Below are 26,808 nucleotides of genomic sequence, written 5' to 3' on the forward strand. Positions count from 1 at the left end.
TTGCAGCGACGTGTTTGGAACTATAGAGTATTATGCTAAGTGAAATAAGTCAATCAGAGAAATACAAATATCATATGATTTCACTCCTATGAGGAATTTAAGAAACAAAACAGATGAACAGAAGGGAAGGGAAGGAAAAATAAAATAAGATGAAAACGGAGAGGGAGACAAACCATAAGAGACTCTTAACTCTAGGGAACAAACTGAGGGTAGCTGGAGGGGAGGTAGGTGGGGGGAATGGGGTAATTGGGTGTTGGGTATTAAGGAAAGCACGTGATGTAATGAGCACTGGGTGTTGTATGCAAATAATGAATCACTAAATTCTCCCCCTGAAATACACTATGTTAACTAACTTGAACTTAAAAAATCTACAGCTGCTTAGAAAGTGTTTCCTTCTGTGAAGGCATTATTCGCCTCCCTGTAAATTCCACTCTCCTCCTACTTTTGCCCTTTGATGCAACAACAACAAAAATCTAACTTCTCTTTCATATCACAGGCCTCCAGATACTTGATGACATGTCCCCTTTCCCCAAACTTAAAATTGCTAGTGTCTTGACAATGCCCCAGAAAGAAGACTTTCATCCAGGTAGTTTTTGACAGGACATTAGATTTTAGGTCCTCAGATTAACAGTACAGGATACAGGGTTGGGTAGTAACTTTAGTGTCCTCCAGATCTGGGTTCAGATGTCTACACGACCAGTTGTGTGACTTGGGGTAAGTAACCGGTCTTCCCTGAACCACGCTCTTCATCTGTGGAATGAAAGGCATAATGCCGAGCTCACCAGAAGCGGCCAGTGGGCATTTAATCAAGTTCATTCTCTTCCACTGAACTTACTCAACTTCTCCCCACTGTGTTCCTGTTAAGCCACATCCCTCTGCTACACCTCCCTCCCCCCGGGACTTGTGAGCTTTCATTCTAGAACAAGGATGAGACCAGATAAATATCCATGTCACCCAGGCCACTGAACAGAGAATTTAGTCCAAAGGAGGCCACCCCGGTCCTCCCTCCCTCCTCTCCAGCAGCTCAAAGTTAAGCAGCCATCCTTGCTCCTACAAAAGCAGGAATAAGTACTGTTCGCTTGTTCACCTGCTGAGCAAAGGGACTGATTACCCAAGAAAGGGAAGTGTCACCCCCAGAAATCAATACAGATGAGGCTTTGAAAGGGTTGGCTGGCTGCTCAGGATTAGATATTGATCTCGCTTGTTTTCCCAGTTATTGCTCTGTTCGCCACCTGTGGAGGCCACTTCTAATCTCCTCCTAATACCAGACAAGACAGGAGAGCTCAGCCCAGAGCAGACTGGGTACATGATGGTTGCAGAACGTGAAAGAATTCCCAGCATCCCTAAGAAAACCATGCACGCTGGGGAAGAGATCCCTCCAACAGTGCATGACAATTTGGGATTGAGTGGAGGGTTAAAACAGAACTGGCCACACAGACTGAACTTGGTATGAAACCCAATCTTCAGCTGCCGCATGGAACTCTGAGATGTCCAGGAAAAATCAGGAGGAGGGGAGAAGGCGTTTACAGAAATGTCTGTTGATCCTCTGGGAACTCCTGCTAACAGAAATTTAGTGCATAAAAATAAGAGAACGTTGTTTTGCCTATCAAATTGGAAAAGGGCTTTTTTCTTAATGATAACACTGAGTGATAGCAAGTGTTCAAGGAAATGAAAGGAGTGAATAACTTTTCTGGAGGGCAATTTGACAATACATTTCAAAAGGTGTAAAATTCATCATACACTTTGAACCAGTAATTCCACTTCCAGGAATTGATCTGGAAAATGTAATTAAGAATGTGTGCACGGCTTTGCTACAAGTTAAAAGGCACACGCCCCTTCTTGGAAAGCAGATTGGAGTGGAAGGAAGGCTGGCTATGAGGCCCAGGATGGGGTAGGAACTGCAGTGAGCAGTCCCTAGATGCTGTGTAGGGGAGGGTCCAGTCCGCTGTAGAGAAAACTGTATCAAGGCCAAGAGATCCCTGGCTAGTTGATAAACACGTGGCCATCACTGTGTTAGCAATGTGGAGAGGACCCCGTCCTTGCTCTAGAAATGTTTTTATAGAAGGGGACATGAGCAATGAAATGAGAAAGTATACAGTTTCCTAGGAGAAACCATGGGAAATCAGAGTGAGGGATGCAAAGAACGAGGGGGTTAATTCTACACAATGGGCGAGTAAGGCTCCATCAGGGTAGGTAGGACTCAAGAACTTAGTCTCGGAAGTAATATTTAGCAAAGGACACAAGTAGGGGAAGAACATTCCAAGGTACAAGAAAAAATTCATAAGATGCATGAATACGGGGAAGGGATGAGAGGTAGAGCTGGAGAGAAAGAAAAAAAAAAAAATCAGAGGGGCCCCGAAGAGCCACAGTGAGGAAGCTCGTCATAGTGACCCAAGCTAGGATTCCAGTGCAAGGAATCATGGAAGCTGAAACAGTGGCTCGTGTTTTCCTTTAAAAACAAAGTCAAGAGCCTTGAACTTTTGACCTGGGTCTTCTTTCTGCCTGTCTCCTCATGACATTCCTTCAAAAATAAAATGTATTTAAAAGCTCAAACTCTGAAAAATACTCTCAGACTGTCTCTTACTTCCAGAACCATTTGAGACTGCTTTGTTTAGAAAATCTAACTCTTACCAATCTACTTTACTTTTAGCGTCTTGCAGGGATGGGCCCCTCTCATCTTTGCAGCCAATAGTCTACGAGACATAATCACTGACCCTATGTAGTCTACTACTGGTAAAACAACCTTATAGAGAAATCTGGTCAAAGAATACATGATTGTCTGCAGTTTTCACTGCCTTTTCTTCTGTAGACAGAAATTGGTCATGGGCTACATAAGGTCAGTATTCATCCCTCGTTATTTAAGCTCACATAGCATCAATCCCTAATACTGCGTGAGAGTCAGGGCCAATAGAGTCTTGACAGCTAAGATTATAACTTTCAGTGGGGGAACAAAACAGGAAATGTTCTAGCCATCTTTAACTTGTATTTGAGTAATTCAGATATGCCTTTGGGTGAGACAGACATAGATCTACCAGCTACAGAGGAGAAAGAAAAAAAAAAAGATAAACACTCTTATAAATTGATAACATCGTTTTGTCTCCACATACTAAGTATTTATTGTACAACTTCCCCTGCTATGAAATCACTGACAGAAGAAATAACTTAAGATCCACTATTCCCAAACCAAAGCCATTCTTTTGGTGGCTGCTTGCCCATATCATCTACTAATAGTCATAATCATTAAAGCAAGGGACCACAATTATTTCCCTCCTTGTGTCCAGATCCTTTTTCAAGGACTCTCAAGCTCTCCCATCAAGAGGTAGAGTCCACTCTTTTATTCTTCAAATCTAGATTGCCCTTATAACTTGCATGACCAAAAGAATGTTGGAGAACTCAGGCATCAACAAAGTCTAGTGGGAACCTAGATGTCGACCCCCACCTACTATTAATAAGGCAGCATCCCTTCTCTCCTTAATGGAAAGGTATCAGAAAAAGCCAGCTAAAACAGAGTTAAATAAGATCCAGAGTCTCCTAATACCCAAAATGTCCTGGTTTCAATACAAAATAATTCATCATAACAAAAACCAGGAATCTAATGGAATGGAAAAAAAAAAAAAAACCTGATAGATGCCAACGATGAGATAAGAGGTAGAATTACCCAATAAGGATTTTAAGATTTATTTACTTATTTTTAAAGAGTGTGTGCATGCGTGCAAGCAGGGGCAGAAGGGGAGAGAGAATCCCCAAGCAGACTCCCCACTGAGCAGGCAGGCTGACTCGGGACTCAATCCCAGGACACCGAGATCATGACCTGAACTGAAATCAAGAGTCAGATGCTTAACTGACTGAGCCACCCAGGCACCCCAGGATTATCCAAAAAGAATTTTAAAGCAACAATAAAAATGCTATGAGCAATTATCAACAGATATGAAACAAATGGAAAAACGGAAGTCTTAGCAAAAAATACAAGAAATAAGGATTAACTGAATGGAGGTCTAGAACTGAAAAATACAATAACTGGAGATGGTTATAGATGGTCTCGACAGCAGACTAGAAGGAAGAAAAAGAATTAGTGGACTGTAAAGCATGAAAGTAGAAATTACCCAATCTGGACAAGAGACAAATAAGCTGAGAAAAAAAAAAAATGGAGGGCTCAGAGACTTTGGGTAATTTATCATAAGATCTAACATTTGTGTTGAGTCCAGGAAAGAGAGGAGAAAGAGCAAGGTTGAAAAAGTACCCAAAGAAATAACAGCTGAAAACTTTCCAAATATGGCTAAAGACAGAACCTTGCAGATTCAAGAAGTTGAGCAAATCCTGAACTTGAATGATGGCGGATTTCTCATTAGAAACAATGGAAACCAGAAGAAAGTGGCACATTTTTCAAGCTCTGAAAGATGTTTTACCCAGTGAAAACATGCTTTAAGAATGAAGGAGAAAGCAATACTTCTCAAATGAAGGAAAACTAAGAATTTCTTACCAGCAGACCTACTCAAAAAGAACAGCTAAGGAAAGTTCTAGAAGTAGAAATGAAATGATTAAAAAGGGAAACTTGGAACATCAGCAAGGAAGAATGTGGGTAATTACAATATATTTTCCTTCTCGAGTTTTCTAATTATGTTTGATGGTTGAAGGAAAAATTATAAAAACATGAACAGGACTTGTACGATAAAAACTACAAACCCCTGATGAAGGAAATCAACCAAGATCTAAATAAATGGAAAAACACATCATGTCGGGTTGGAAGACTCAACCCTGTAAAACTTAATTCTCCTCAAACTGATACACAGGTTTAATGAAATTACTATCAAAATCCCATCAAGATGTTTTGTATATATAGATAAGATTATTCTAAAACTTATATGAAAATGCAAAGGCATAACTAAAACATTTTGAAAAAGACTAAAGTGGGATGAACTTGTATGCAATTTCAAGACATATTATATAGTTACAGTCATCAACACGGTGTAGAATTGGCAGAGGGGTAAATGAAACAGATCAAATATTAGAACAAGGAAGCCCCAAACAGACCCACACGAATACGCCCAACTGATTTTTGACAAAGTGCACATTTTTGATGACGTGCAATTCAATGGAAAAAAATAAAGCCTTTCAACAAATTATTCTGAAGCAATTGGGCATTCATAGGCAAAAGAAAAATGAATCTTGACCTAATTCTCACAACTTAGATAAAAATTAACTTAAAACGGAGAATGGACTTACTTAACAGAAAACACAAAATTAGAAAATTTTTATAGAAGGAAACCTTCTGGATGCAGAGGTAGGCAGAGTTCTTAGACTGGACCTCAAAAGCATGATCCATAAAGAAGAAATATCGGTGTACTGGGCTTCATTGAAATTAAACACTTCTGCTCTGTGAAAGACCAAGCGAAGAGGATGAAAACACAGGCTACAGGATGGGAGAAAATATTTGCAAAACACTTATCCAACAGAGGACTAGTATCTAGAATACATATATAAAGAGTTCTTTCAAAATCAACAGTAAGGGGGGACAAAAGGCAATACCATTAGAAAACGGGCAGAGGACATGAAGAGACATTTCACTTAGAAGATATATAGATGATTATAAGCCCATAAAAGATGTTTAATATTATTAGCCACTAGGGAAACACAAATTAAAACCATAATGTCACTGCACATTTTTGGAATGACTCCATTTTTTTAAATGACACCACCAGATTCTGGGGGAGGATGTAAAGAAACAGGATCACTCATGTACTGCTGGTGGGAAAGGAGAATGACCCAGCCACTCTAGAAAACAATTCAGCAGTTTCTCTTTAAAAACAAACACACACCACCACCACCACCACCACCACCACCACCACCTAAACAGAGAAGTGTCCTACAACTCAGGAATTATGCTCCTGGGCATTTATCCAAGAGAAATGAAAACTCAACATTCACGCAAGCATCAATAGACAAATGTTTATAGAAGTTTTACTCATAACGGCCAAAAATTGGAAGCAACCCAAATGTCTTCCAGTGGGCCGATGTTCCACAAACTGGGGTCTATCCCTGTCATGGAATGCCATTTCGACCATAGTGAAGAACTGCTAATTCACACAGCGACCTGGTTGCATCTCCAGAGAATGATGCTGAGCGGGACAAATCAATCCTGAAGAGACACAAAATGATCCCATTTATAGAACATTCTTAAAATGACAAAATCATAGAAATAGACAACAGACTAGTGGTTTTCTGGAATGGAGGACGGGATGAGGAAAGGAGAGAAGTAGATAGGGTTATAAAATGGACCATCTTGGCAGTGATGGACGTGTTCTCCATCTTGACTGGATCAAGGCCTGTATCCTGGCTGCGGTTTTAGACTCGGGTCCTAAGATACCACTACAGGCGGAAACCGGGTAAAGCGTATACAGGATCGCTCTGTATTACTTCTCACAACCGCATGTCAATCTACAATGGTCTCAAACATTTGCATTTAAAAGGTAAATAAAATATGTGGCAGAAATGATGCTGTGCCAATTCCAATTCCAGACCTTAAGGAAACTTCACAGCTCCTTTTTCAAAACCCGACCCAGACAACCAGGTGAAGAGCCTAGGCTAGCCTGCTGGGAGAGGAGAGACCATGTCAAACAAGACCAGCAATCCCAGCAGAAGCCATTCTGCATCAGCCAGCTCCCCGCCAACCTGGCGGGCAGGCCATCCAAGACACAGGACTGAGCCCAGCAGAGAGAAGAAACGCCCCACTGGGCATTGCATCGCTGCAAATTGTGAGCTAAGTAAAGAGTTGTTGATTTGAGACACTGAAGTTTTGGGTGGTTTGTTACATAGTAAAAGCTAACTGATAAAATATTTACATTTTTTGAAACCAACTTACCTTGGAAATTTCCCTAGAAAGTTATTTTGTTTAAAGTTAGATGCTTTGAAATATTTCATGTTTGAGTTGGGCATTTAGTAAGCCCGATTTTTAAATCATCTAGGCTAAAATGCCTACCAAGCTAGACTCTTCCAAGTAGAGGCCTGAATCGGAGTGGGTTGTGTTTTGTTTTTAAGATTTTATTTATTTGAAATAGAAAGACAGAGTCAGAGTGTGAGTAGAAGGTAGATGGAGAGTGAGAAGCAGGCTCCCCGCTGAGCAGGGAGCCCAATGCAGAGCTCCATCCCAGGACTCTGAGATCATGACCCAAGCCGAAGGCAGATGCTTAACCACCTGAGCCACCCAGGAACCGAGTGTTTAACACACACTCCCCACCAGCAGCACCACTACCGTGTGCTTCTGATAGTCAAGTTTACGACCTACAGCCTCACCCAGGGACTTAATGTCCCCAACAGTCCTCAGCCTGTTGGTTTGAGAACTCGGGACTTCCCAGATGAAATCTAAAACTGGCCCCCTATAAACAGAGGGCAAGAAGAGACCAAGAGGCCACTACAGGTGGGTAGGTGGCAGGTTCAAAGAGCAAGGGAACTTACATGGCAGGCTTATCGTGGACGGCCCCGGGGCCAGCACCTGCCTCCCAGAATCCTAATAGTTTACAGAGAGGCCTTCATGGGGCTCAATCACTTATGCCATCCAGACGGTCTCAACAACACATTGCTCCCTCAAGGCTAGGTCCTTGAAAACAGCTCCCACCATGGGAAGGGTAGGTAGAAGGTACATTCCAAGAATGGAGAGGGCATGTGGGACCTCCACTGCCTGGGTCCAGCTGTGGGGTCAACCAGTGCTCACATCCTCTCGATGACCTCCAACATCGGGGGTTACTGAGAGAGGTCTACCCTGGCTGCCTTGGTCCTTGGGTGAGGTAACACGGAGGTGTTTTTCATTAGCCCCCAGAGTTCCCATGGAGCTCACTTTCTCCACCAAGCACCCTTCACTATCTTGCCTCCCTCCCCTCCCTGACTCGCTTCCCCTCCCCTACTGGTGCTTCCTGGCGTCACCCCTTACAAACACCACCTGCCCTGGAATCCTTGTCTCAGGGTCCTCTCCTGGGAGGCCTCCTCAAAACAGACAAAAGCCAGAGACATTGAAATAATGATAAATACTGGTTAGCTTTTAAAGTGCTATACATGTAACAATTATTGCATTCCTACTAGGGCTCAGGTTTGGTGCTAGTCCAGAAAGGACACAGGGCAGGAAAGCTGGGGTGCGCAGGAGGGGGAGGGAACCCATTTCATGCGTTTCCGTAGCTATGGTTCCCCCTCTGACAGAGCTGAGAGTTTAGTTGGGGGCAGGGAAGCTGGCCCACGAAAACACAGAGAAAGAGACAGAAACACTGAATGAGAGAGACATCAGGCCAGGTTTGGGTCTCCAGATTAAGCACCCAGATGCACAGCAAGGCCAGGGGCCACCACCAACCAGGGCGTCCTTAAGTACCAAGCCTCCTGGGTCTGAAGGCGGCGAAGTTTATAAGGTATTTTCACCTCCACAACAGCCTTACAGGTAAATTGGAAGAGTCCTATCACCATTCATGCCATTTTTCATGGAAGGGAACTGGGGCACAGAGAGGTCCAAATTTGTACAAGTCAGAACTGGCTCAAGTCCTCCTGTTGGTCTGTGTTGCCAGGGCTTATTTGAGGGGGAAAGTCAGCCAGGACCCCATTCCGCTAGGAGTTCCCTTGGCTAGGTGAAACTGATTATTTCAGCTAAAGGAATACCAAGACACGGCTCTGGCCCCTGCCTGCTCTGAAGCCCTGGGGCAGGGAGTGTTTCCAGAAGGAAGGGTTCCTGGAGGCTCAGTTCTGAACCCAACTAAGAATGGGGACCCAGTCCCCAACTCAATTAGTGGGATTTTCCCCATCCTATCTCCTAACCTCACCTCCCAAATCCCGTTTTCAGCCTCCTTATCCACACCCCTGTCTGGCTTGGCCCCTCTACTCCCAGGGGACACTTCTTAACTCCAACAAGCCAGAGGGATAGCAGAACCCTGGTTTCCATAGCAACATGGCCAGGTTCACGAGGCAACAAGGTCTTGCCTTTGCAGTCAGCTCCATTATAACTGTCAGTGGCCAAGGCAATTTCAGGTCAGCCTATGAGGTTAATTTGCAGCTTTCTCTGCACAGAAGCCCCCAGCGTGTAAGACAAGGTAAGTCATCAGCCCAAACCACACCAGTAATCCACGACCAAATCCAGCGGTCCCGAGTTTCCCCTACTCGAACTTGAGGAAGCCGGCCCAGTGAAACGGTACGTGGTCTGCTAATCAGCGCAGTCTCTACACAGGTCCTGGGCAGCATCCGAGGGTGCATGGAGACTTCCAGTAGGAGCCAGCACCTGCTGATACACACTACAGCAGGGGCTGGAGCTCACCAAGCCCTCTCTCTCAGCCCCATCCCTGCATTAAGGGCTGCAGACAGGGAGGGGAGACATAAGCACCAGCTCCAAGGAGGGAGCCTGGGAGGGGGACCCACACGGTGGTTGGTGGTCAGGAAACACGGTGTTCCCTTTGTTCCTCTCCCAGTTCAGAGGGAGTTTTGACATCTTTAGGACCTGCCAGAGCCCAGTCCGGCTGGGCAATAGTGGTCTGCCCAACTGGAAGGCTCTGACCCAGCCTGAGCCCTCTCCTGCTTCCTCGAGGGTCTCCCTTAGAATGAGCCAGCACTGCAGATGGACAACCAGGGCCTCCTCATTGCCTGAGGCTTAATTAGAAGATCCTTCATCTCTGGCGCTGGCCCTACAGAAGCCCTAGAAACACCTGCTCCACTACTCCACAGCTGAAGCTGGGATGCCTGCAGGTGCAACATGGACGAGGGCAGCCTGGTGCAGGTCCTCGCCCGTGTCCAGGTGAGTGCACGCCCACATGTGCCACGGCTGTGAACAGGTCATTTACTGCCAGCCAGAGGTAGTTAGGGGATGGCTTCCAGCATAATTTTTAACGAACTGCATTTGGACAGCATTAAAATGCTTATTATGTGGACAGCACATTCCAACACCCTTATTAGATCAAGTGGACCGGGGCACCTGGCTGGCTCAGTCGGCAAAGCAGCGAACTTTTGATCTTGGAGTTGTGAGGTCGAGCCCCACATTGGGTATAAAGATTACTTAAATATAACTTAAAAAGAACAAGTGGACCAAAAAAGGAATGGAAATAGCAAGTGCTACCATCTGAGTGCTCAGTGCGTGCCAAGAACGGCCCTGAGCCCGCTCTGGGTATTAGGTTACCCCAGCCTCACCACAACCCCGTGAAGTAGGACTAGGTTTTTCCGGCGAAGAAAACAAGGTCTAGCAAAGTGAAGGTACTCACCCAGAGTCACACGGCCAGTAAGCTAGCAAAGTGAAGGTACTCACCCAGAGTCACACGGCCAGTAAGCAATGCTGCTGGAATTTGAACGGAGAACTTTGGTACACCAAATCCCACACTGTTAACACTGGTCCTCACCCCCGGAGCCTGGAAGAGGAAATAAAAAGCCAATTCCAAAGGCAACAGCCCATATGCAACCACCCAACACAGGGGAGTCATGGGACTGGGGAGTCAGTGAGGAGAAACGGTAGCAAGTCTGCAAGGCAAAGTGACAGGGCCCCCCAAACACCTCAGTCTCATGGAGACGAGCCTCTCTCATCAGAACGAGGCTATGGCCAGGAACGCTCAGGCGGGGGAGGGAGAGAGGTATACCGTCATCTACCTGTTGGATCTAAGCTGTACGTGGAACTTTTGGTGGCTCGCCTCAGGAGCTTGGGGTGAAATCTGAAACCGGCGCAAGCCCGGAGGGCAGGGGGAGACCCAGGAAGAGGTCACGCACGATCTGCCAGTAGCAGGTGTAATAAGCAAGGAAACTTACACACGACGCTGGTCTTGGGCTCCAGAAGATGGCCGGTCTCAGCCCCTGAGCACCAGAACTTGAACAGTTTACAGAGACCTTACCGGGGCTCAGTCACACGCTCCAGCCAGAGGATCTCAACACCTTAATCCCTCAAAGCTACATCCTTGAAAATGGCTCCCACTGTGGGAACGGTGGGTGGACATATATTATAAGGACTGGGGAGGGGGAGGAGCCTCTGATTGCCCTGAGGTCAACCAGCGGTCATGTCCTCTTGATGACCTCCTCCAACACCAGAGAACTCTTCATCTGCCCGAGGCTATTATTTAAGCAAAAAATGAACACCTAGAAGTAATAGCAATGGGGCTGGGATCTGGGAGGGTGCTCACTGAGCCTGCACGCCACAGAGAAATTGGGGTCTGGGCTCACCGTGCCTGCAGGGGTGTGGGGGGTTGTCCAGCAAGGCCTCTGAGAAATGGGGGAGGACATGGCCCATGACGCTGATGAGTGTCTCTGGTTCAAGGCAGGGAGCCAGTCTGCACAATCAGGAGATTGCTTACAAGCAGGGGCATTGGGAAAGAAACATGACTAGTTGAGCATAAGGGGAGCCAGGTTTCTCCTGCTAGAGAGGGAGGTGAGGAGTTTGATTGGAACTGGAGACACCTGGGGAGGGGACTGAGTTTTTAATTGTATCACCAGGATTTAATCATGAAGAAACCTCAGAGTCAGACTGAGAGACGTTCTAGAAAGCATCTGGCCCATACATTTTGAAAATGCCAAAGTCACGGAAGGATGCAAAAACTGAGGCACTATTCCAGATTGAAGAGGCTCCCCTATGGTAAGTGCTATGCAACATCTCGGGTAAATCCTGGACCAGAAAGCAAGGGTGCTGATAAAGGACAGTTACCCGAGGCAAGATCTGAATGGTTCTGTGGATCGGGTGATGTTCCTGTCTCAGTGTTGATGTCCTTGTTTATAGTTGTACTAAGGTGATGTAAGAGTGTCATTGTTTGGGGAAAATACCCACTGAAGTATTTAGAGGTAATTAGCCATGTCTGCAGCTTACTGTCAAATGGTTCAGAAAAAAGCACACAGAGAGAGAGAGAGAAAGAATAATGAGGCAAACATGGAAAAATGTTAACAAGTGGAGAATTGCAGTTAGAAGTATACAGGAATCCTTTGTCCAATTTTTGCAAATTGTCTATAAATTTTAAATTATTTTTAAAAGTTTTAAAGACATTGTGTTTGGGGCTAAAATAAAACACAAGAAACAACAGATATTGGAGAGGATGTAGAGAAAAAGGACCCCCCATGCACTGTTGGTGGGAATGCAAATTGATGCAGGCACTGTGGAAAACAGCATGGAGGGTCCTCAGAAAGCTGAAAATAGAACTACCCTATGATCCAGCAATCACACTACTGGATATTTATCCAAAGAATACGAAAACACTAATTTGAAGGGGTACATGCACCCCTATGTTAATAGCAGCATTATTTACAATAGCCAAATTATGGAAACAGCTCAGGGGTCCATCAGTTGATGAATGGATAAAGAATACAGATAGATAGATAGATAGATAGATAGATAGATAGATAGATAGATAGATAGAGATATGTAAAATGGAATATTACTCAGCCATAAAAACAAATGAAATCTTGCCATTTGCACGGATGGAGCTAGAGAGTATAATGCTAAGTGAACTAAGCCAATCAGAGAAAGACAAATACCGTACGATTTCATATGTGGAATTTAAGAAACAAAACAAAGGAACAAAGAAAGAGAGAGAGAAACCAAAAAACAGACCCTTCATTAAGAACAAAGTGATGGTTAGCAGAGGGAAGGTGGTTAGGGGATAGGTAAAATGGGTGAAGGGGATTAACAGCACACTTAATCATAATGAGCACTGAGTAATATATGGAATTGTTGAATCACTATACTGTACGTCTGAAACTAACACAACACTGTATGTTAACTACACTGGAGTTAAAATAAAATTGTTTAAAAAGACATTGTGTGTTCCATTATATATTTGGTTGTTACTGCTGCCTTGCCTACTCTAATCAATATGTAACTATTTTGTTGCAAGAAGGAGTCAGAATGTACATTAGCATAAATCTTCATTGAATGCAGTCTGTGTACCAGAGGCTGTGCCGGATTTTTCGGACAGAAGACCGGCATGGTCTCTGCCTTCCAGGAGCTCCCGGTAAGATACCGTAGATAGTAAACAAATGACATAATTTGTAATTTTTTAATTACATAGTTTTTTTATTTTTAATCCCAGTTATGGTAAATGCTGGGGGAAGAGTTTATAACAGGGTGATCTAACCTCATCGAGGGGTGTCAGGGAGGGTTTCTCCAAAGAAATGATGTTTAACAGTTCAAGAAATTTATCCCAGGTAAAGATTACAATCAAAATGGGAGTGCTTAAGTGTTCAATGTCCTATCATGTTCCTTTCAAGGTTCTGGACAGCCCCTAAACAAACTTATTTTCTTGTGAAAATGTTGAGAAACTATTCACGTGCATGAGTCCACCCAAGGATTGCCATTGATATTTGAATAATTTTAAACTTCCTGATTCTATCCTTGACACTTTATAACTTATTATTTATGCCGTAACCAGAGGACTCTGTTGAAAACATTGATAAGACCATACCTCTCTCTGCTTAAAATCCTCCAATTACTTCCCATCTGTATCTGCTATCTATTTGCTATCTATTGCTTCGGTGACAACCGGCTAGCAAACAACCGAAACAGAATAGCATGGACCCACGAATAGGTGGGGTTCTGCAGGTTGGGCTGGACTCAGACACTCTTGGTTGGGCTCACTCAACATACCTGGGGGGCCAGCTGCACATTGTTTGATCTAGGACGGCCTCCGCTGGGGGAGGTGGGTTGCCTCGGCGGAGTTCCGCAGTTCCATGCTCCTGCAAACTAGCCCAGGCAGTTCTCATGTCCAAGGCAGAGGAGCAAGAATGAGTAAGCTCCATCATGCAAGCCCGTTTTGAGCCTCCACTTGAATCCTGTTTGCTAACATACCATTAGCCAAAGCAAGTAACATGGCCAAGCCCAGAATCAGACGGAAAGGCAGTGCTAATTACATGGCAACAATCATGGATATAAGGAGTGAAGAACTGGGATCAATATTAATCATTAATAGTTATTGGGGTCATTATCATTACTATGATCGAGCAAACACAATATCTCACATAGAATAAAATGCAAGTGCCTCACCACAGCCTAGGTGATCTGACCCTGTTGACCTTTCAAATGTCACTTTGCTTTATTGAGTGCTAATTTTCAGGGCTTGGCATGGGCCTGGCACAAAGTGTGCAATAAATGTCTCCATTAAGTGAATAAATGAATGTAACATCGTCTTCCTTTGATACATATGTGCTGTTTAATTGGGAGTTAATTTGTCTCTAAAAAATTCAACATTTTTTTAATGTCTTTTCAGTTTCAGCATTTATCATAGATGCTTCTGTACCTCCCCCACAAAGTCTGGAAACTTAAAAAATGTTTAAGCAACTGATATCGTTATGAATTGGGCTCTATTTTAAGGTACTAATTGGATACCTGCCCCATAAAGTTCCTGCAAAGGTAATAGCCTGGTGGTGTCTCTTTGCAATAAATACTTCAGTATTAAAGGAGGAAGACGACTCAGGCTACAGACAAATAGGGAAAAGGAGAGATTAGGTTTCCCCAAACCACGGTTATCGCAGTACCTCTGACAGAATGGCTGATTTAGGAGCTAATTCTCCTCTGGGATGTTCTGGGTCTATAGCAGGAATTTGGGGAGCCCTGCACAGTTGAGCAGTTTGGAGAAAGCCTGGACTCCAACTTGCTTCTTCTGGGAGCATGTCAAAGACTTATTATGGATTGTGGAGTCCACATCTGTGTTTGCTCACTGTGTCCCCAGCACCTAGCTCAGCGGGCTGGAAATAAATCTCTGTGGAATGAATGAATTATCTAGGTACAATGAATTAATTAAGATCATGAAAATGGAGAGAATATGAAAAATGACAAGGGAAATACCAGCACCTGGGAACTGATTTGAAATTGGGACAGAGAGGCGCCTGGGTGGCTCAGTCATTAAGCATCTGCCTTTGGCCCAGGGCGTGATCCCAGGGTCCTGGGATCAAGCCCTGCATCGGGCTCCCTGCTCCCCTGGGAGCCTGCTTCTTCCTCTCCCACTCCCCCTGCTTGTGTTCCCTCTCTCGCTGGCTGTCTCTCTCTCCCTCTGTCAAATAAATAAATAAATAAATAAATAAATAAATAAATAAATAAAAATAAAAATCTTTGAAATTGTGACAGAGGTGGGTAATGAAGAAGTTATAGAAGAAAAAAAAAAAGTCAAGGAAGGCCTCTGGAGTCTTTGGAATCTGAGGGCCCAGGAGCCAAATTTGCAAATTCTTTAGGATTTAGGAATGGGATAGCCAATTCTCTTCAATGCTCTACCCATAATCCCCAGATGCCCTTACCATTTCTGCACGTGCCAGCCTCATTACGAGTAGCCACACCGCCATCTTTGTCAGAGGCCTGCCTTCAGCTTTTGCCAATGAACCCATCTACCTGGTGTCTGAAAGTTAATATCCCCATGATAGATACTGGGGTATAAATATCCCAGCTCACTCACCCTTTAAGATAAATCTGAGGTAAGTGTTTTTTGAGGTCTCTCGAAGTTTCCCCCAGGGGATTAATCTCCAGGTCCCCACTGGGCAGCTGGATTAATAACTCATTCTTTATTTGCTGCCTTCTTTTCCTTAGATTACTTCCCTCCTCATCTACTCCTATTCCTTGCACCTCCCAATGCAGTGCTTATGCTCTAGTCCTTGGCTCAGAATCTTCTCTGGGGGAACCCCATGCTGAGACACATGGACTGTGAGCAAAGCAATCCTAGAACAAGAACTATGCTCCAGCAAGACACATCTTGCACCCCACCCCACACAGAACTGGAGGAGCTCCTCTGCACTCCCACCCACGTAACCCGGTATTTCCCTTTCCCACTCTTTGAGGGCCTCAGCTCTGAGGGTTCCAAAGTGCCCTAAATGTGCAGTTTTGCTATTTACTTCACAGGATGCAGAATCCATTTTTGCTTTATCTCTTTCCAGACAGTTGGTTTGTTTTAATGGACTTCTCTTCCGCCTGTGCATAATTCTTCTCTAAATTAACTTCTCTTCTCAGCCCCACATAATACACACTGGGCTGTCAGCTCATTACTTTAACATCCTTCCTTCTTCTGTTTATGCAAAGGTTTAATTAACTATGAATTGCTGTGTAGGCAACAGGAAAAAGTCCACCTACCCCGCCATGTGGGGCTGTATGGCTCAACTTCGATGAGGAAAGAGAATCAACAGAGAAGTTTCGTGATAAAGGGCCAGAAGGTGAGGCTAGAGCATAAAGATCTTAATCCTCCTGCCACCACTTTTCAGTGATTCATTCATCCACTAAATACAAAGTTGCTGCTGTGTGCTTGGCATTGTCCCAGGTGTGAGGGCGAGTGAATCAGAGAGGCATGAGCCCTGCCCTCACAGAGTTTATAGTCTACCAGGAGAAACAGATAAACAGTGTCTTAGCTATCGATTGCCACATAACAAATTACCCATTACTTGCTTCAAATGACAATAAACTTCCATTATATCTCACATTTCAATTCCAGTATCTCAAATGGGGACACACATGGGTCAGGAACTCAGGAGCCACTTGACTGGGCAGTTCTGGTGGAAGGTCTGTGAGACCACAATGACAGTCATCTGGGCTGCAGACAGCTGATGGCTTGACTGGGTCTATGGATCCATTTCCAAGATGGCTTGTTTATGAGGCTAGCAAGTTGACGTTGGCTGTGAGAAGGAGGCCCCAGTCACTCTCCATGTGGGCCTCTCCAAGGGAGGCTTGAGCATCCCTCTAGCAAGGCAGATGGCTTCCCTAAGCAGGGCAAATCTATGCCATTTTTGACCTTGAAAGTCCTACATCATTCCTGCCAGACTCCAGTAGCCACACGAACCAGCATGATTCAGTGTGGGAGGAGACAGGCAATGACATAAATACTGGGAGGTGAGGATCGTTGGGTGCCATCTCAGAGACTGTCTACCACAATAAGGAAACAACTAAAGAGAAAAATGATACAGTGTGATCAGTAATGTTAAAACAGAGTGATATTGATAGTGACTGGCAGGGCGCAGCAGATGACACAGCCAAAGTAGTCAGGGAAGGCCTCTTTCTGACTGTGTAAACCAACAAAATTTCCCTAGGCTTTTTTATCCCTCATCGATAAAAGGGAAACAATAATCGTTCTTAGCTCACAGGGTGGTGCGAGGCTCAAATGGGATCAGGAGTATAGACGTTCAATTATTATTTTGGTTTCTGCGTGTAACTGGCTACATCTCTGCTTCCAAAGGACCAATAACCCTAACTGGGATAGGTGGGTGGCCCCGGTGCTGCCAGCTTCTGAAGGGAAGTCATAAAAACATTTGTGCAGAGACCAGAGCCATGAGGGCCCAGCTGAGCCGCACATCAGCGAGAGAGAGACTTGACTGTTCTCCAGCTTCCAGCTATAAGACAACACACTCGACTAAAGAGTATTTGTCAAGCTCTGTGTCCTGGCTGAGGCAGAGATGTTAGCAGGGATGATCTGATCCTCAGGAGAAGGACATCTTTTCCACAAAATTTCAGCCCAGTTGGTGCTAGAGAGCAAAAGAATTTTAGAATTCGAAATTCTGAATGTGAAAGAGAGGCACAGCTGGACTTTGTCATTTTTCCACCCTCTGTCCTGGGCAGGAATCGAGAGTCAGGACCCTCTCCTGGAGCTCCTTCTGCTTTATTCGGCCAGCTGCTGGACATTTTCAAGTTTTTCTCTTCTCGTGAATGAAAGGAGGTAGTCTGACCATCAGCAAGGATAAAATTATGTTACACAGTGCTCAAGATGGTGTAAGCAATGGGCACTGTTCCATAAGACTGAAGGGAGTAAAAGTTGGTTGGACCCCTCTGGGGGGCACACTGACAATCGTGGCAATCACTCATTTTTAAAGAACATATCTTTGAGCAGCAATCCCATGCGTAGAATTTACCTTAATAAAATAATGAAGAATGTGTACCAAGTCACATGTATTTACATGGAAAAATTTTTGTAAGACATTATTACATTTTTAAAAGAAATTTGTAAGATAACATATGATATGATCCTACTTTTTGGGAAAAAGATACAGAGTTTTAATCAACATAGTGGTGGGCATTCATATTTTCACAAGGGAAATTACAAATTATCTAGAACTGACAAGCAATGAAAATACTGTACACAATCTTGTTGGGTAGAGCTAAAGCAGGACATCAAAGAAACTGTGTAGGCTTAATATATTATCAAAGAAAGAAATGTGTTTAGGGGCACCTGGGTGGTTCAGTGAATTAAGTGTCTGCCTTCCTGGAATGGAGCCCCGCATCGGGCTCCCTGCTCAGTGGGGAGTCTGCTTCTCCCACTTCCTCTATCCCTCGCTGCCCCTGCCCCTATTTGTGCTCTCTAATAAATAAAATCTTAAAAAAAAAAGAAATGTGGTTCAGACTAGTAACTATACCTCAATATCTCTCCTCCCTCTTTCCTATAATAATAAAACCTCTGGTTTCTAGGTAGGCACATAGCTACAGAATACAGGCCTTATTTCCCAGCCTGTCTTGCAGTTAGAATGGCCAGTGTTGAAGTTCTGGCCAATGGATTATGAAAAGAAGTAATACATACAGTTTTCTGATCATGTCCTCAACCTGACTCCTTGATACTTTTCATCTTCCTGCTGACCAAAATATATACATGGTGGCAGTGGGTTTGCTGTGATATAATAAATAATTTACCTGGTCTTTGTCCTGGGTTCCCAGCACAGAGCTTCAAAAACCCTGGGGATGTCCTGAGTGAAGGAGAGCATCTCTTTTAGGCAAAGGAAGTGACTCTAGGTAAGACCCTAAATCACTTCAGGATGGGGGTGAGGGACTGGTCACCAGAAGGACCAAGCATATGATTAGTAAGCTGAGACTTTCAGCCACTTAACCTCTGGGGAGGGAAGGGGGATCTGGATATTGAGTTTAATCATGGGGCCAATGATTCAATCAATCGTGCTTATGTAATGTAAACCCAATAAGAACCCTGGACTCAAAGCCCAGAGAAGCTTCCAGACTGGCGTACACACTGATGAGTGGGGTGGGTGACATACCCTGACTCCACAGGGAAAGAGGCTGGAAGCCTGCATTCGGGATCCTCCTACTTCCTCCTGTGTGTACCCTTTAGGAGGAAAGTGCGATCATAAGCATAGCACTTTCGTTGAGTTCTATGGATCATCATAGCAAATTATCACACCTACAGGGTGCTGTGGGAACCTCCTGGACTAGTAACCAATTGGTCAGAAACTCAGGTGGCCTGGGAACACCACCTGCAGTCTGGAGTGGGGGCAGTCTTGTGAAAGAATGAGCCCTTAAGTTGTGAGATCTGATGCTAACTCAGGCTGGGGAGCACCAGAATGGAATTGCGATACATCCGGTTGGGGTGGAAATAGAGTAGTGTGATCAACCCTACCAGTTTTCCCAGGACACGGGAGCTTCAGTGCCACCAGAAAATCCCAGGGAAACCAGGACAAATCATTCCCTGTTGTGGTGCTTCTGTAGTCATGAGGACAAGGGCAACACCCCAAGGATTGGTGGAGAAAAAGACAGGAAGATCCTGAGTCCCTAAGGATTTCACGGAGCAGAACCTCCTCCACGTGGGCTAGACTGCCCACCTCTAGGGTTTTATATGAGAAATAAACATTTATCTTGTGAAAGCCACTATTTCTGTTAAACACAGATCCACCTAATTTTGGTACCTGCAAGTGGAGGGCTGAATGTAACAGGAGCAAACATCTATGCGGCTTTAGACTACCTACCGGCTGGGTGATGGGCATTCCTGACTCAGATAGTACGGGTTGGAAAATTAGTAATCCTTGTTATCCAGTGATTATATACTTGGCAAAATAGTAATGCTCTACTTTGCAAGACAGACAGTGTGTCACTGAGCCTGTAGCGCGAGGGGAATATATGCATAATATAGAAAGAATCTTGGTCTGTGTTGCTGCTTCTTGGGGATCTCAGCAAAATCCTACTAAAGAGATATAAACCCAAGATAAAGCTAGCCAGTGTGCTACAAAAATGGAAGAAAATACAGCACTGGAGCACTCTCTGCCTGTGGTTTACAGTCTAGGTTGACCAGGAGTCTGGCCATTTGGGACTTGTCAGGATTGAAAAGGCCAATTACTTTTATTCCCCCAAAATGAAGCTATGAAGGATGATAGTTCTGTGGTGCCAGACTTAGCAGGAAATAACACCATGGCCCCAAAGTTTCATCAATACCTTCTTTTAAAAGATGTTTTTGCCGTAAAATTGGAGCTGGCATGGAGGAAACTGTTCGATTAATGGAGTTGTCTTTCCCACCCAAGTCTTTGTGTTAGATGCAACCTGTTAGCTCCCACTTGACTGAAGGATAGAATAATGAGCCAGGCACCTTTAGGAGAAGAATTTAAAAAGTAACACAAGAATTTTCAGGTTTGAAAATCTATCTTTAAACAAGAGAGTTGCATCAAAAACTAATGATGTACTACTCTATGTTGGCTAATTGAAATAAATTTTTAAAAATACTAAAAAATAATAAATAAACAAGAGAACTGGTTGTAGATGTTTGCCAGGGAATTGACTGGACACATACTAGCCAGAAGTGAGGTCCAAGAGCTTTTTCAACCATGAGGAGAACGCGTTCTGGAAGGCCCACCTCAGATGTGGCCAAGAAGAATAATGGACAAGGAAGAAGAACCAAAAAGGTGTAACACCAGGAGACATTGAGGATGATGAAGTGAAGAGTGAGAATCAGAGGCTGCTGGATGGGGGGTGGGGTTTAGCCATGGTTAGGGAGCAGCAGCCATTGGGTGTCTCACCTTCTCCTCTGTCCAAATGGGATTTTTTATTGTCTTCCTGATCCAACTTCATTGTGGTATATTGGCTATGTGAAAGGCTGATAATTTACATTGTACTTTGGAAAAAAAACTATTTAAATTCAAGGTAGTTAACATATAGTGTATTATTAGTTTCAGGAGTAGAATTGAGTGATTTCTCGGTTGCATATAACACCCAGTGCTCATTACTTCAAGTGCCCTCCACAATGCCCATCACCCAATTACCCCATCAACCCCAACTCCCCTCCAGCAACCCTCAGTTTGTTCCCTAGAGTTTAGAGTCTCTTATGGTTTGCATCCATCTCTGTTTTCATTTTATTTTATTTTTACTTCCCTTTCCCTCTGTGCATCTGTTTTGTTTCTTAAATTCCACAGAGTGAAATCATATAGTATTTGTCTTTCTCTGACTGACTTATTTGGCTTCACATAATACCCTCTCGCTCCATGCACGTCATTGCAAATGGCAAGATTCCATTTTTTTTGATGGCTGAGTAATATTCTTTGCATATACCACAGCTTCTTTTTTTTTTTTATCAAAAGCCTGAGTTTTCTTTTTTTTATTTATTTTTTTTATTTAATGATTTTTTATTGTATTATGTTAGTCACCATACAGTACATCCCTAGTTTTTGATATAAAGTTCCATGGTTCATGACTTGCGTATAACACCCAGTGCACCATGCAATACGTGCCCTCCTTACTACCCATCACCGGTCTATCCCATTCCCCCACCCCTCTCCCCTCTGAGGCCCTCAGTTTGTTTCTCATAGTCCATAGTCTCTCATGCTTCATTCCCCCTTCTGATTACCCCCCCTTTCTTTATCCCTTTCTTCCCCTACCAATCATCCTAGTTCTTATGTTCCATAGATGAGAGAAATCATATGATAGTTGTCTTTCTCTGCTTGACTTATTTCACTTAGCATTATCTCCTCCAGTGCCGTCCATGTTGCAGCAAATGTTGAGAATTCGTTCTTTCTGATAGCTGAGTAATATTCCATTGTATATATGGACCACAACTTCTTAATCCAGTCATCTGTTGAAGGGCATCTCGGCTCCTTCCACGATTTAGCTATTGTGGACATTGCTTCTATGAACATTGGGGTGCATATGGCCCTTCTCTTCACTACGTCTGTATCTTTGGGGTAAACACCCAGTAGTGCAATGGCTGGATCATAGGGTAGCTCAATTTTTAACTTTTTAAGGGACCTCCACACTGTTTTCCAGAGTGGCTGTACCAACTTGCATTCCCACCAACAATGTAGGAGGGATCCCCTTTCTCCACATCCTCTCCAGCAATTGTTGTTTCTTGCCTTGTATACCACAGCTTCTTTATCCATTCATCTGTCAATGGGCATCAGGGCTCTTTCCAAAGTTTGGCTATTGTGGACATTGCCGCTATGAACACTGGGGTGCATATGCCCCTTCAAATCACTATTTTTGTATTCTTTGCATAAATACCTAGAAGTGCAATGTACTTTTTAAGTCCCTGCACCAGCATGAGCCACATCTAGACCTGACACAGAGGACGGTGTATTAGCCAGAGATCCTAGACTTTGAGTTGGACTCAGTAACTATAGGGAGAATTAGCATTGTCCCCTTTGGTATCGGGATGGTTGGGAAGATGGGTACACACAGATGCTTGAGTAACAAAGGATGGACTCTGGCAGAAATTGCCAGTTGTTCCCATATGCATTATCCTTTTCCCCCTATAGTAATAAATCCCATAATTTTTAGCTGGACATATGGCTTCTCAGAATACAAATCAAATTTTCCAGTCTCTCTTGTGCAGCCATAAGACTGAGTTGTTGACAATGGGGTACGAACAGAAGTGATGTATATAACTTCCAGGTCATTTCTTCAAGGGGGAAAATCCTTTTTTATCCCTTTCCTCCTTCATGCTGGCTAGAACACAGACATGGAGATGAATTCTCTTGCGTCAGACAGACACAAGCAATGCCCTACAAACGATGAAATGGAATGCTCTTGAGTCTCTAAGTCTTTTGCAAAGCGCGGTTACCATGCCAGCCCTGAATTTCCTACCTTCTAAATTTCCGTGTGTGAGAAAAATAAACTATCATCTAATTTAAGCTACTGTTAATTTCGGTCTCTGCTTTTTGCATTCAATGCTATAATGCTCTAATATATGAAATATTGAGAATAAATGAATTATGCATTCACTTTTAAAGCTAGAAAGAAAACTCAAAAAAAGTAGGAATAAGGAAATAAAAATAAGGGCAAAAAATTAATGAAATAGGAAAAAAATAGAAGTTTTGAAAAGTTTTTGACAAACTTGACAAGAAATTTTGACAAAGAACAAATGGGTTCTCTGAAAATATTAATTATGTAGACAAACTTATTACAAGATCAATCACGAAAAAAGAGATAAAGCCCAAACAATATTCTCATATCATAATTAAAATACAGAAAAAGTTTCTTTTTTAATCATGAGATTGATATAAACAACTATATGTTGACGTAAGACATAGAAGGAGAAATTTTCTATAAAGATAAAAAATATCAAGATTGACACGAAGAAAAAATGGAAAACCTGAATATATCAATAACTAGTTTTAAAATGGAATCATTTGTCAAAATTCTTCTACACCCCAAAAGAAATACCAGGCCCAGACAGTTTTATAATTGAATTTTATGAGCATTCAAGGAACAAGATATTTCTGTATTATACAAATTCTTTCAGGGAAGAGAGAGAAGGGTACTAGCCTATTTTACGAGGCTAGATTAACCTTGACTCTAAAACCAGATATGGATAATTAATTAGCCAGCTTTACTAATGCAGAGAAAATCCAAAAATCTTGGTGACTTATAAAAACAAAGGTTTGTTGCTAATTCATATTACAGGTCAGCTGTGCGATGCCGTGGGCTGCATCTCTGTTCCACGTGTTTTCACGTTCAGGGGCACAGGCTAAAGGAATGTCCCCTGCATGAAACAGGCTCATTTACAGGGCAGTTCCGGCTGCAGGGGTACAACACATTCATATCGGAAACATGTAATCCTCTTACAGGGCAGGTAGAGTCCAACCACGGTTAACAAGAACACAGTCCTCCCCAGACAGCATGAGAAAATTATAGGCCAATTTCACTTATAAATATTAATCTGAATGTCTTAAACAAAATAGTCAATCGAATCCAAATTTTTCAAAATTATAAAACACGGTCAAATAGAACTTATGCCACGTTGTTTATACAAAAGTGGTTAAAAGTCAGAAAATTTGACAATGCGATGCACTACGTTGGCATGTTAGGAGATAAAAATATATTATTATCTCAATAGTTGCAGGAAAAGTATTCAATAAAACTCAACATTCCCACAATTTTAGCAAATGAGAAATAGGGTTTTTTAACCTAAAAACGTACCTAAAATAATAATAAAAGCCATAATAACATAATACTTCATGGTTAAATTTCAAGGAAATTTCCTTTAAAATTAGCAACAACGTACAAATGCCTGGTATTTCCCCTTCTGTTCTTCTGAAGGTTTTTGTCACTTCAATAGGCAAATAAACAAGTAAAAATAATAAGAAGAAGCAGTATGTGGTACAAGGATTGGAAAGTAAAAGTTGTCATTATTGTCATGATTTGCCTACAATTTGATTGCTACTCTGAAAATCCCAGAGAATCTAAAAACTACTAAAACTAATGAGATATTTGAGTTCAGTGGCTTCATTTAAATTCAAAATTTTTAAAATCCCAACAGCTATTATTATACACTAAATGCACCCAAATTAGAAAATGCATATAGAATTAAAAAAAAAACAGTATTCACATTAGTCAAAAATAATAAGGTAACTGGGAATAACTCTAACCCAAAAAGTGAGAGACTATGAAGAAAATTACAAAATACATTGCAACACTATGTGAAGGCCTGACTAAATAGCAAGTTATATCAGGAATAGGAAGGAAGACATATCATAAGGATGACAGTTCTCCACAAACTAATGCATAAATTCCATACGGTTCTAATCAAAATCCAAATAGAGCTTTTCGTGGAACTTGTGCTAATTCCAAAATTCACATGTTAAGAACAATAACCTAAGAATAGCCACGGCAATTCAGAAAAGGAAGAAGGGAGGAGAGTGGTTTATCTTAAAAGATAGGAACGATATGATGAACTGACAGTAACTGGGGCAGATATGGCTTTGGTGCGGGAGTAAAACCTTAGTCCCCTGGAACAGACCAGAGAGCAGAAAAGCAGACCTACCTATGTATATGAGTGAAGTATACGAGAACATTGCATATTGATATAGCCATTCAATAGTTTGGGAACAGTTTGACATCTGCATGCAAAAATAAAAAAAAAATTATACCTTTGCTTTTATGCCACGTATAATTTTTAAAATTGCAAGTGGATTGGGGACCTAAATGTGAAAAATTATTTTTAGAAGAAAATGTACACTTTCTTTGTGAACTCACAGTTGGGAAGAATTTCTTAAACAGGAGATTAAAAAGCATAAACCATAAAGGAAAGATTGCCAAATTAAAGTTAAAACCTTCTCTGTGGAAAAAAAAAGATATTATAAACAAAATGAAGAGACTAGACAAAGTGAGATCAGCTGTTTATGAAACATATGGCCAACCAAGAATTAATACCCAGAGTATGTAAAGAACATCTACAAATCAATGGGAAAACATAGTGTTCAAGTATGATTCCTAAATCAAAAGTTACAATAGCAGGTGCCCAAAATTGCAGGTGCTAATGATTGACCAAGCTATTTCTTACTCGAGCACCTCTACACTCCAGCAGAGTGAAGTTCAGTTTGTTAGAAGCTGATTAATGCCCATATCAATCAGAAATGGACAGAGGTTTGTGATAAGGTTTGAAATGGAGTGATTTGGTGTTGCTGGAAGACAGGGTGAGATAAAACAACCAGATACAAGAAATAAGAAAACAGTGAGGAAGGCATGGTTGAAATAAATAAACAAGTGAACTCGGGCTCCAGGGAAAAATGAGAAAGTAAGCTTATTGACAGAATGAATGAGGATCAATAAGTTTATCAGGAGTATCTGCACAAACCCAGGATGGGGAAACTATCTTAGCAGCAGTGCCATAGGAGAAATTCCAGAGTTGGAATCAACAGTGAAGTCAATATGAACCAGCAGTGGGATATCACTATCATACAGGCTAAAGCCACTTAGCCACATTATAAGGAGTAGCATGTCCATAGGAAAGGAGGTTAGAGCTACTATCTTCTCCTCGCTGATCAGACCAAACTTGGAAAGCTACACTATTTCAGGCCTCCCACTATGGGGAGAACACCTAGGAAATTTTGCTTTCCCATCAACGAAAGGTTAAACGCCATTCTCATTGAGTGAATTTGTATTGTAAACCCACTGTTTGTTAATCAGAGTACAGTGCTGGGATCACGATGATGATCAAGGCATGCACAGTCTCCACCCTTACTGATTGGGTGTGGAAGAAGGGAGCAAATGGGAGAAAGTTAAACAACACTTCATTAGAATATATCCCATTTTTAATTTATAAGGTTCTAAGGGAGCAGAAGGAGAGGCATTGTATCGGTCAACTTAGATGGTTTTGCTGTAGTAACAAACAATCTGTACATTCCACCTGCTTATAACTATAAATGTTTTCTTCTCACTCTCATTGATGTCCATTGTGGGTTAACAGTGGCTCTCTGTTCTACCTGCCCTTCATTCTAGGACCCAGAATGGAAGATCAATCTCTAGGCCAATCTCATATCAGAGGGAAAAGCACAATGGCAGAACAATGCAATGGCTCTTAAAGCTTCTAATCAGAAGTGGCATACATTCTATCACATTTCACTGGACAAAGCAGGTCACGAGGCCAGCCCTTGTGACAATTAGGTGGAAAATAAAATCCTCCTGCAAGAATGGGTCCAATGGGGAAAAGCTCAGAAAGAAGAGGCAACGAATATTTTGAAAAAATAAAATCTATCAATATAAGAAAGAAATGTATAAGAATACACTTAGGAAGTATATAAAAGTACATACAGTATAAGAAAAAATGAATGCATATGTTCAGCCAGAGACACTGTTGTCTGTGGCAACAATATTCATAACAAACAAAATTGGACACAACTCAAATGCCCATGAAGTGTAGACTAGATATTCAGACAGTGGGTCAT

At 42.6% G+C, this 26,808-nt stretch overlaps 1 long non-coding RNA gene across 1 annotated transcript in view; it reads right to left on the reverse strand.

Annotated features, from left to right (window-relative positions):
- Positions 1 to 10,895, reverse strand: part of LOC148108027 (uncharacterized) — a 66,695-nt gene extending 55,800 nt beyond the window's left edge. Inside the window, exons 1-2 of the long non-coding RNA XR_015721192.1 lie at positions 10,753 to 10,895; positions 10,262 to 10,361 (exon numbers count right to left, since the gene is read on the reverse strand). This is a non-coding gene — a long non-coding RNA (uncharacterized LOC148108027). The remainder of the gene's footprint in view (positions 1 to 10,261; positions 10,362 to 10,752) is intronic.
- Positions 10,896 to 26,808: the final 15,913 nt, after the last annotated feature.

This window comes from Ursus americanus, chromosome 22 (assembly GCF_024610735.1).
Source record: "Ursus americanus isolate L20-20 chromosome 22, mUrsAme1.1.p, whole genome shotgun sequence".
Taxonomy (NCBI): domain Eukaryota; kingdom Metazoa; phylum Chordata; class Mammalia; order Carnivora; family Ursidae; genus Ursus; species Ursus americanus.